The sequence below is a fragment of the Panthera pardus genome, unplaced genomic scaffold, assembly GCF_024362965.1.
Source record: "Panthera pardus isolate Hobbes unplaced genomic scaffold, ASM2436296v1 HiC_scaffold_2, whole genome shotgun sequence".
Lineage (NCBI taxonomy): Eukaryota > Metazoa > Chordata > Mammalia > Carnivora > Felidae > Panthera > Panthera pardus.
The window spans coordinates 85,165,841-85,178,076 of NW_026526765.1; the positions used below are offsets into that span (position 1 = coordinate 85,165,841).

A 12,236-nucleotide genomic window follows, 5' to 3' on the forward strand; every position below is an offset into this window, starting at 1 on the left:
ATGAAACACTTGTGCACTATTGGTGGGAATGTAAACTGGTTCAACCATGACGGAAAACAGTATGGATGCCCCCCCCCCCCTCCTTTTGTTAAGTTTATTTATTTATTTTCAAAGAGAAAGAGAGAGAGAGAAAATCCAAAGCAGGCTCTGTGCTGACAGCAGACAGCCCAATGCGGTACTCAAACTTACTGTGAAATGACCTGAGCCGAAGTTGGATACTTAACAAAATGAGCCACCCAGGCACTACTGGAAGATCCTTTAAAAGTTAAAAAACAGAACTACCATGGGATCCAACAATTCCACTGCTGGGTATTTATCCAAAGTATACAAATACTAATTAACCATTTGCAACTACGTGGACAGAACTAGAGGGTATTATGCTAGGCAAAATCAGTCAGTCAGAGAAAGACAAATATCATAACACTTCACTCATATGAGGGCTTTAAGATACAAAACAGATGAACATAAGAGAAGGGAAGCAAAAATAATATAAAAACAGGGAGGGGGGAAACAGAAGAGATTTAAATATGAAGAACAAACAGAGGGTTACTGGAGGGGTTGTGGGAGGGGGGATGGACTAAATGGGTAAGGGGAATTAAGCTATCTACTCCTGAAATCATTGTCGCACTATATGCTAATGTGGATGTAATTGAAAACAATTTTAAAAAATGATACCAATTAAAAAGATAGAAGCACCTCTATTTTTATTGAAGCATTATTTACAAAAGCCAAAATATGGAAGCAACTTAAGTGTCTACTGATACATAAATGGATAAAAAAGGTGTGATTACACATATGTATACAATGGAACATTACTCATCCATTAAAAAAGAATGAAATCTTGCCATTTGCAACAATATGGATGGCTCTACAGTATATTACGCTAAGTGAAATAAGTCGGGCAGAGAAAGACAAATACCATATGATTTTATTTATAGGTAGAATCTAAAAACAAAACAAAGGAATAAATGAAATTAAACAGAAATAGACTCATAAATACAGTGAACAATCTGGTGGTTGCCAGAGGGAGGGAAGGGATGAAATGGGTGAAACAGGAGAAGGATATTAAAGGTACAAATTTCCAGTTATAAAATAAATAAGCCAGGGATACAATATACAGTATTGGGAATATGGTTAATAATATGTAACAACATTATATGGTGACACATGGAAGTTATATATATGGTGGTGGTCATTTCATAATGCATATAAATGTTGTATACCTGAAATTAATATACTATTGTATGTCAACCACACTTTAAAAAAAGAAAAAAAAGAATATAGAGGAAAACATGAGCATAATGAGGAGACATAAAAGATACTACCAAAATTAAACAAAAGAAAAATAAATGAAGTGTCCGAAATAAAAACTATACCAGATGAGATTAACATGTTATACACTGAAGAAGAAAAGATCTGTGAACTTGAAGACATAGCAAGAAAAACTATTACATATAAAACACACAAAGGAAAAGATAGCAAAGAAACACTGAGCTCACAACTTGTGGGACAATGGCAAATAATTTGTAATCACAGTCTCACAAAGAAGGGAAAAGACAGAAAAAAGATTTGAAGAAACAGTGGCCACACATTTTCTAAATTTAATAAAAATTATAAAAGCAAGTCAAAGAGTGTCAGTGTAGCCCAAAATAACAAACAGAAACAAATATATAACAAGGCACACCATAATTTAATTTCTAAAAACCTGTGATAAAGAGATGATTTTAAAAGCATTTGGGGGATGGGGGAAAGAACATCACCAACAGAGGAACAAAAACAATAATTAAGCCTATTTCTCATTAGAAACTCTCCAAGCCAGAAGAAAAGAGAGTAACATATTTAAAATACTGAAAGAAAACTAGAATTCTATACCCAGTGACACTATCTTCCAAAATGAAGAGAAATTAATGAAGACTTTCAAACAAACAAAAGTTGAGAGAATCAATTGCCATTAGATCTGGGCTGCAAGAATGCTTGAAGGAAGCTCTTCAGAAAGAGGGAAAGGGATACTTGATGAAAATATGGAATTACAGAGGAATAAAGAGCACCAGATCTGTGACTATATAGGCACATATAAAAACTATTTTTCTTGCCTTTTTAATCTCCTTAAAAATATTAACTCTTTACAGAAAAAAATAACTTATCACAAAGTTTATAAAACACATCAAACCAAAATATATGAAAAAATTGCACAAAGGAAAGAAGAACAAATGAAGATATCTTATTATAACATTCTTTCACTGAAAAGAGGTATAATATTATTTGAGGGCACTCCATGATACATTAAAGATTTATTTTTTAAACCCTAGAATAACCACTAAGATGAAACAGAGACATATAGTTTATAAACCAATAATATAGATAAAATTAAATAATAATATTGAGTTAAAAGAGTATAGAAAAAAGAAAACATAGAAGAATATATTAAAAATAGCCCCTATACCTTCCACAAAAATTAACTCAAAATGGATCATCGACCTAAATGCAAACACAAAACTATAAAACTACTGAGGAAAACAGCAGAAAACCTAATGACTTTTTAAATACATGGCAATGACATTAAATATAACATTAAAGGCACAACCCATGGAGGAAATAATAAGATGGACTTCATTAAATTTAAAAACTTTGGCTCCGCAAAAGACACTGACAAGAGAACAGGAAGACAGGTTACAAACTGGGAGAAAATACTTGCAAAAGACATGCCTGATGAAGGACTGTTATCCAAAATATAGGAAGAACTCTTAAAACTCAACAACAAGTGGGGTGCCTGGGTGGCTCAGTCAGTAAAGCGTTCGACTTCCTCTCAGGTCATGATCTCGTGGTTTGTGAGTTCAAGCTCCATGTCGGGCTCTGTGCTGACAGCTCAGAGCCTGGAGCCTGCTTCAGATTCTGTGTCTACCCCTCTCTCTGCCCCTCCCCTGCTTATGCTGTCTGTCTGTCTCTCAATAATAAATGTTAAAAAAAAATTTTTTTTTAAACTCAACGAGAAATAGATTCTAGACCTGAACAGACACTTTACCAAGGAAGATATATAAATAATAAACAAATGAAAAGATGCTCCATATTATATGTCATCAGAGAAATACAAACTGAAACAACAAGATATCAGTGCACATCTATTAGAAAGGCCAAAATCCAGAACACCGACAACACCAAACGCCAGCCATGTTCTGGAGTAACAAGAATTCTCATTCACGGCTGGTGAAAATGCAAAATTGCATAGTCCCTTTGGAAGATAGTTTGGCAGTTCTTACAAAACTAAACATACTCTCACCATATGATCCAACCATCATGTATATTGGTTTTTAGCCAAAAGAGCTAAAAACATGACCACACAAAAACCTGCATACTGATGCTTATAGTAGCTTTATTCATAACTGCCCAAACTTGGAAGCAATAACGATGGCCTTCAGTAGATGAACAGATAAGTAAACTGTGGCATATCCAAAAGAATCTTATTCAGCAGTAAAAAAAAAAAAAGAGTGAACAAGTCATGAAATGACATGAAGGAATCATAAGTACATTTTACTAAGTGAAAAGGCTACTTACTGTATGATTACAACTATTTAACATTCTGATAAAAAGAGATGATGAGGGTATCAGTGTTATACCAAGGGTTGGGAGAGAGGAAAAAGTGAATGAACAGAGAAAAGAGGATTTTTAGGGTAGTAAAACTATTCTAGAGTACACTGTAATAGTGTATATGTGTCATTGCACATTTGTCAAAACCCAGAGACTGTGTAGCACTGGGAGTGACCCCTGGTATATACAGTGGAATTTGGGTGATAATGGTATGCGTGTGTAAGTTTATCAATTGTAATAAACACACAACTCTGGTGTGGGATGTTGACAGTGAGGGAGGCTGCAACAGATACGCAGGGGTAGTAGTTTCAGCTCCATTTTATTGCCAAAGTTGACTTACTTTTTTTGAGCAGTTTTACATTCACAACAAAATGGAGCAGAAACTACCCACCCCTGCATCTCTGCCCCAACCTACCTCACTATCAACATCCCATACCAGAGTGCTTTGTTTATTACAATTGATAAACTTACACACGCATACCATTATCCCCCAAACGTGATGGGAATTAAGGAGGGCACTTTTCGGGATGAGTACTGGGTTTCATATGTCAGAGATGAATCACTGGGTCCTACTCCTGAAGCCAAGACCACACTGTATGTTATTTAACTTGAATTTAAATTAAAAAAAAATAAGTCTACTTTGAAAATTAGTAAGATAATACATTTCAATATGAGTATATAGAAAATTCTATTAAATACAATTGGCCTAAAAGCCTAAATTAAAAGGCAGAGTTGTCAAACTATATATTTAAAAAAGGAAAAACCAACTATATACTCTGTACAAGAAATCCACTTTAAAAATAATGACACAAATTATAGAATTGAAATGAATCATAGGAAAGCTACAGGAGCTATATTATTTTCAGACAAAGTGGTTTTCAGAACAAGACATATTACCAGATATAAAGAAGACTATTTCATAATAACAAAAAAAGTTAATTCACCAAGAGAATATAACCCTAAACATGTATGTACCTAAAGCTGGAGCTTCAAAGTATATGAAGCAAACACTGATAGAACTAAAAGTAGAAATAGAAAATTCTCAATTTTAGTTGGGAATTTCAACACTCCTCTCTTGGTAATTAATAAGTAGACAGAAAAATCAGTTAAGGATATATTCTACTTGACCTAATTGACATTCCATCTCAGGACAAGAGAAAACATATTCTTTTCAAGTACACATGTAGCATTCAACAAGAACCACCATATTTCTGGGCATAAAACAAATCTCAAAAATTTTTAACAATTGATATCACATGACATATGTTTTCTGAATGTGGCAGGCAGAATGATGGGCCCATAAACATGTATACTAATCCCTGAAGCCTGTAAATATACTAAGTTACATGGAAAGTAGGAATTAGGGTCACCAGTGAAATTAAGACTGCTAATTTAGTGACCTTAAAATACAGTTGGAATTCTGGATTTTTCAGATGAACCTAATGTTATCTACAAGTTCCTTTAAAGTGGAAGAAGACAGAAGAGGGAGAAGAAAGATAGCAACATTAAGGCTCCACACATTGCCGACTCTGAAGATGAAGGAAGAGGCCCATGAGCCAAGGATTATGGGCAGCCTCTAAAAGCTAGAAAGATCAAGGAAATGGATTCCCCCCTCCCCCACAGACTCCAGAAAAAAATGCAGCTTCACTGTCATTGTGATTTTTTTTTTTTAAACAACAGTGTGTGTAATGCATCTTCCCAGTAACATTTCCTTTCATTAAGATATAAGTGCCGGTAAATTTATGTATAGAAGCAAACTGGATAAGCCATGAGCTTAAATCCTTGAAACTACACTGTGTATAAGCCATCCTTCAAGTAACATCTTCTTTCATTAAGATGTAAGTGTTTTTAATCTTATGTGTAGAAACATATGGGAAAAGTCATGTACCTCCCTCCTCCACCCCAGATGTCTTTCCTAGCATGATGCCCTTCTTCATCCACATTTGTGTTTCAGGTGTAGAGAGGAGAGAGTGAACTTTTGTCTGTTGGTCTCCCTGGACTGAAGAGACAGAGGGTGCAAAGCCAAGACTGTTACAACTCTCAGAATGGCTTATTACCCAGAGCTGTCTGTCTGGGTCAGACAAGGAAATGGAGGGAAAGCTTCCTGTGGAAAGATTTCCTGTCCCAAAGGAGGTGAACCGCAAAAGGATGAAGAGATGGACGCTGCCTCCCTGGCTCCTCTTGGCAGCAATGAACTCCACTCCCCAGGCATCGGTCACCTCTAATCTTTTTAATCATAACACTTCCATTTGTATCGGTGTGTTGGTATTGATGAGATCATGATATCGTATATGGGAATTTTTTCTGTGTAAATCATCAAGTATAAGAAGAAACTATGGGACTCTGAGCCTTGCTTTAGAGAATTTGCAGTGGAAAAAATGGGTGTCATCCAACCAGCTTTTAATCATTTTGACTCAAGTGAAAATGCTCATAATTTCACACTGTGAATCGACATTTACAACCCTTAGGGGTGGGCCTTCAGGCTGGCTCTTGACGATGATGTTTTGCACAACTCAGACTCCCTCTGCTCTCACCAACAGGTCCACTCCTGCTTTTTCACTCACACAGCTCCTGAAGCTCACTCTGCTTCTTGCAGAGGTTGAGAGTCCCCAATTTTTTTTTTCAATTTGGATGTAACAACCCTAGTAGTTTATGTTCATCAGTTGTCTGTATATCTCTATATTTTATCCATTTTTTTTTTTTTGATGTGTAGAACTAGTTTGAAACTCATTGTTTCCTTGTGGTAAGTGGTCAAGATGCTACCACAGGACCTGAGGCACTGATGAACGGTGTTATTTTGGACTTTCAACATGCTTCTTGGCGAGGTAGCTCTGATGGAGTTACTTTTTATTTCCATGTTCTATGAAGGTGTTGGTACTCTGCCTGAATGTTGTTCTCTAGACTGGATTGACTTGTTTCCTTGTGTCCTCAGTGCGGCTTTCTTCTTCAGTGTTGTAGGTTGGACAAATGCTACCAGAGAGAGTAAGAGACTTATATCTCTTGGCTGGCGCTCATGGACACACAGTCACTGGAGCGGGAGCAACCACAAAACTGTTATTTACTTACTTCTTTTTTGGAGCCTCACCTGTCTAGCTTAGAGAAAGAAAAACAATAATTTTACAGGCATTTTTAGGGGTCTCTTTTGGTTCTTTTGTTTGAAAGGATATCTGGGGGGGGGGCAAACTTTTAAAATAAATGTCCTCTTCAAAAAAATCCAAAAAAAAACAAAAAAAACCTGGCATCTGAGTAGGAGTATGAAAATTACACCTTTCCCAAAAATTAAGTTGGAAAAAATGTCTTTATAAAATTTTTTTAAAGGTAGAGTGCTCTTTTTTACCAATTTTAATAAGGAAGGAAGGAAGGAAGGTGTAGAATTAACATTTCTGTCCCAGCTCCCAGTGAAATGGATAAAGAAAGATATAATCAGACAATACCATCTACTCATGGATTGTTGTTGTATGAGCCAGTCTGAAGGCCCACCTTAATTTTTATTTAACTGTCTTGTAGCTCTTCTTCTGAGAGAGCAAGCTTTGTTCTGTACTGTTCTGCTTCTGACTATTAACACTGGTGATGCACACACTGCACTTCTTCATTCTCTTCTTGCTCCCTTACTGGCCTGAGTTTCTTGTGCGTTTTCCTCCGCATCCTTCTTTGTTAGAATAGGTACATCAGCTGTGTAAATAGAGCAAGAAAACAGTACTCTGCACCTGTAGCATTTATGCAGTGTTGCAGCTGTGCACTGGTAAAAATGCAGGCTTTTTAACAATGTGATCTTTACTGATGCACCCACAAGTACCCCGTGTGTTTTAGGTATTTTAGTAGTATCTGTTCAATAAATATTCAAGTTGTAGAAAAGAAAAGAAAACAAAACAAAACAAAAAATCATATGCTTAATGCTTCAAACTATACTGTGTATAAACCCTCCTTCAAGTAACATCTTTCATTACAATATATCAATGGATTGGGGACTTTTTTATTTTTTTAATTAAGTTTTCATTTTAATTCTAGTATAGTTAACATACAGTGTAATATTACTTTTAGGTATACAATAGAGTTATTCAATAGTTCCAAACAACACCCAGTCAGGGCTCACCACCACCTTACTCCCAATCACCTATTTCACCCATCCCCCTACCCTCTTACCTTCTGTTTGTTCTCTACAGCTAAGAGTCGGTTTCTTGGTTTGTCTCTCTTTTTCTTTTGCTCATTTGTTTTGTTTCCTAAATTTCACATATAAGTGAAATCATATGGTATTTGTCTTTGACTCACTTACTTTGCTTAGCATTATACTCCCTAGCTCCAACCAGGTCATTACAAACGGCAAGATTTCATTCTTTTTTATGGCTGAATAATAGTCCATGATATATATATTACATTATCTTTATCCATTCATCCATCTATTTTCACCCAGGGAAACCACTTCATAATCCTCAACTACTGAACTGAAGGATAATAAATTTGTAATGTTTTCAGCCATTAAGTTTACTATAATTTATTCCATAGCTTCCATAGAAAACTACTACAATTATAGTATAATTAAGCTAAAAATCAGTAACAGAAATTTATAAGAACTAATCCCTAAATATTTGGAAGTTAAGCAACACACTTCTAAATAACCCACAGACAAAGAAGAAAATTCCAGGAAAATTTAAAAATATATAGGTTTTTGGCTTGCCTGGGAGTCTCAGTCAGTTGAGCGTCCCACTTCGGCTCAGGTCATGATCGTGAATTCGAGCCCCATATCGGGCTCTGTGCTGATGGTTCAGAGCCTGTAGCCTGCTTCAGGTTCTGTGTCTCTCTTTCTTTACCTCCCTAGCTCACACTCTGTCTGTCTGTCTCTCTCTCTCTCTCTCTCTCAAAAATAAAAAAAAAATTATTTGAAATTTTTAAAAATATACATATACAGGTTTACATATACAGGTGAACATCAGATCTCTGTAACATGCACACTGAAATCTACAAAAATGCTATATATACTGACTTGAGGATGAATCTTAATGTAAACTACAGTCTTTGGGTAATTATAATGTGTCAATACAGGTTCATCAATGGTAGTAAATGTACCATTCTTGTGGAGTATGTTGATAAAGGGGGAAAGAAGAGGTGCATGTGTGGAAGCAGGAGATACATGGGAATCTCTGTGCCCTGCCCTCAATTTTTCTGTGAACCTAAAACTTCTCTAAAGAATAAAGTCTAGTTAGAATTAAAATTAAAAATTAATTAGTTTTTAAAATAAAAAAAAAATTAAAAATAAGTAAAGCTGTTATATTTAAAAGTAAGCTTAATAAATTTGTTATATAAAAACAAACTGAATCCTGCTTTCCTAGCATGGCAAAGAGCTTAAAAAGCTTGGTATACAGATATAGATACCACCTAATACTGGAACTTGCCCTTTTCATATTCTATGTTTTTTTTTATTTTTTATTTTTTTTTTAATGTTTATTTATTTTTGAGACAGAGAGAGACAGAGCATGAACGGGGGAGGGTCAGAGAGAGGGAGACACAGAATCTGAAACAGGGTCCAGGCTCTGAGCTGTCAGCACAGAGCCCGATGTGGGGCTCGAACTCACGGACCGTGAGATCATGACCTGAGCCAAAGTTGGCCGCTTAACCAACTGAGCCACCCAGGCGCCCCTATGTTTTTTTTTAAAAGGCACATTACTTGATATTTCTATAAAACTTGCAAGTATTGCATGGGGGAAAAAAAACATTAACAAAGCATGACTTATTCATGAATGGCACCCTTAGCCTGATATGGGACAGCAAGCACGCTATCATAGGCATAACTTATTGCTAGAAATGGATAAAATCTCCTTTGCTGTAATTATTAAAATTTCTCCTCTACCCTCCAAGTCAACTTGATTCCAAACATCAAGAGTTTCCCTAAATTTCAGCAAATATTTCATAATTAAAACATAAAATGCATTTGCTAAGAGTACCAAAGTAAAATTACAGTTTATTCTATTTTTAAAAGGCATACAATTGCAGAAAGTACTATTACTTATCAGCACCTAGTTTAAAATACAATACTGCATAATGCTATACGTGCCAATCCTGGATCAATACAGAGACACTAGGGACAGAATGCATGGTATCATTTAGGGCAAAAACACATATATATCAAACTCAAAGATATGAAATATCAATCTAAATTTAGAGAAAAATATTCAGATATTTTTACATAAAATATGATGCCTGTTTCAAATGGAATAAGTGTTTCTTAATAAAAAGGAGCTTCCTGGCACACACGTTATGTTCGTAAGTCAGTAATATTCCAGGACATTCTCCCTGTACTATATACTTTCTCTTTGCCACTTAAATCTTTCAACAACACTGACTTTCTCTTGATAACTTTATAAAAAATCATTATTGACAATAAGCTGACTCAACTTTATATAGTATAAAAATTTATATACAAAATATATATGTACATGTATATGTCATCATCTGCTTTATAGAAAGAAGCAGATTGGAAATTTCCTTTATCAGAATTTCATTACCTTTTAGATACTCTGGTAATTCGACATTCATCTGGTACCCTAGAGAGCGTAATACAGGCCTGGCAAGATCTAATATGAACTAAAGGACTCAAAGCTAAGTATTTCCAAAACTTCAAAAACCAGTAATAAAAATAGGAAGGTAATAATATACTTTGAACTAGAGTTCTAGGATATCTGATGGACCCCATGGCAAAGTACAAACAATAGAATTCTTTCTTGCAGAACATCTGGATAGCAGGCTCAAAAAAAGTAAAGGTTTTGAGTTTCCTCTATTTCTTTTTATATTCGATCCATTAAGTTACTATTTGTAAATGGTTATTATACACGGCCCTGCACAAGCTATTATGATCACTACAGAAGCTCCTCAAGAGAGAAACCTCTTATATCACTGTGTACAACAACATGAAGAAACTTATGCTAAGAAATTAAGTTAATCTAGGGAGCTATTCCTAAGAAAGGAGTACACTTCCATATTGCTACAAGCTGAGACACACTACCATGTATTTATTTTAATATTGCTAAAAAATATGTGGCTGATGTGGAAAATCATTTCTAGTTCCAATGTTAACTTTGTTACTTGTATGGGAATACATCAGCGCATTACAGTGAAATCTAACATGTAACATTTGGAAGGAAACTGAAGGAAAAGGAAGGAAATGGAAGGAGAAGAGACACAGAAAAGAAAGGCTGGAAAAAAAGTGAGCATTCTGCAGACATTAGCTCCAATGACTGTCCTAAGAAATGACGGAGAAATATATGAGAAAGCCTCCGTGGAAATATTATCTTTCCCAAAGTAAATGTGTAACATAATTGGTATTTAAATCCAGGTCTTTGCTGGATGCAAAAGTATGCTCTTTCCTTATCCTCAGGATACCTCTCCTGCCATCTACTTTTTGGTTTAGCAATGGTATCAACACATGCATGAAACCAAGTTCTGTCCAGTGGGGGAGGTTCAAGTCTTTCCAATAAATTGTGTATTAGGCAGTCAGTCGACTACTGGATGTGTGTCTAACCATTCAACAAATATCTTTTCCTTCTCTGACCATAGTAAGTGACAGGGAGATTTCTCACCTTCTAGTTAGTATCCATTAGCAAGCAACACTCTGGAAGCCTAGTCCTCAAAAAACCACAATGCAACAAATGTGTTGAAGATAATGCACAGCAAGACTATAGAATGCCTTACCTCCTGCTTTTTTCTCCCTCTAGGTTTGTCACCCACTGTTATTTATTATTTATATTGAACCATAAATGTACAACTCTGTTGATGGGAGTGAAGCCTGTGCCAGAAAGGTCATAGATTTAGTTCACTTCCTTTTCCTTAAACAGTTCTGTGATTTATTAGCTTTTTAAAAAATTAATCAGTAAGGTTTTTTTGAGTACCTAATTGAGGGGACAACCCATCAACTTTTAATGAATTGTTGGAACATTTTCAAATGTATAAGAAATATATAAACATAATTAATATTTCGCTAAAGGAATAAACTCTAACATTTTTAATGGACTTTTGTCCAAAAAAAGAGGTAAAGTCTCTTTTCAAAGATGAATCAAGGGGTGCCTGGTGGCTCAGGTGGTTGAGCATCCGACGTAGGCTCAGGTCATGATCTCCTAGTTTGTGGGTTTGAGCCTCACATCAGGCTCTGTGCTAATAGCTTGGAGCCTGGAGCCTGCTTTAGATTCTGTGTCTCCCTCTCTCTGTGTCCCTCCCCCTCTTGTGCTCTGTCTCTCTCAAAAATAAACAATCATTTAAAAAAAATTTTAATGACATGAGTCACCAAATGTCACAGATCTCAATGGCAAAAGCAAAATTAAATGACTTGTTCAACATTTTGAGTTTGGTCGAGCTGAAACAATACATATTACTAAAAAATATAACACTATTCCCTAACCCTAAAGTTGGGCTTATAGCCCAGAGTGGAGCTCTCTTCCTAGAAGACACACTAAAATGTGGAGGATAGTGATTGCTGTAATATCCAGGGGTGGGAGAGTGGAGGTGGAGGTGGAGTGCTATGTGCAATTAATTGCAGAGGGTGCATAATGATAACCATCTTGCAAGATGTAAGACGTTCCTTTACAAGGAAGAAATGCCCACCAAAAATGTCAACAGCACCCTGTTAAAAACACCACATGGGCCTATTAAAATTTTAAAAAAAG

At 35.6% G+C, this 12,236-nt stretch overlaps 1 pseudogene; it reads left to right on the plus strand.

Annotated features, from left to right (window-relative positions):
• Positions 1–5,630: 5,630 nt before the first annotated feature.
• On the plus strand, positions 5,631–5,810 carry LOC109275065 (neuronal regeneration-related protein-like; annotated as a pseudogene).
• Positions 5,811–12,236: the final 6,426 nt, after the last annotated feature.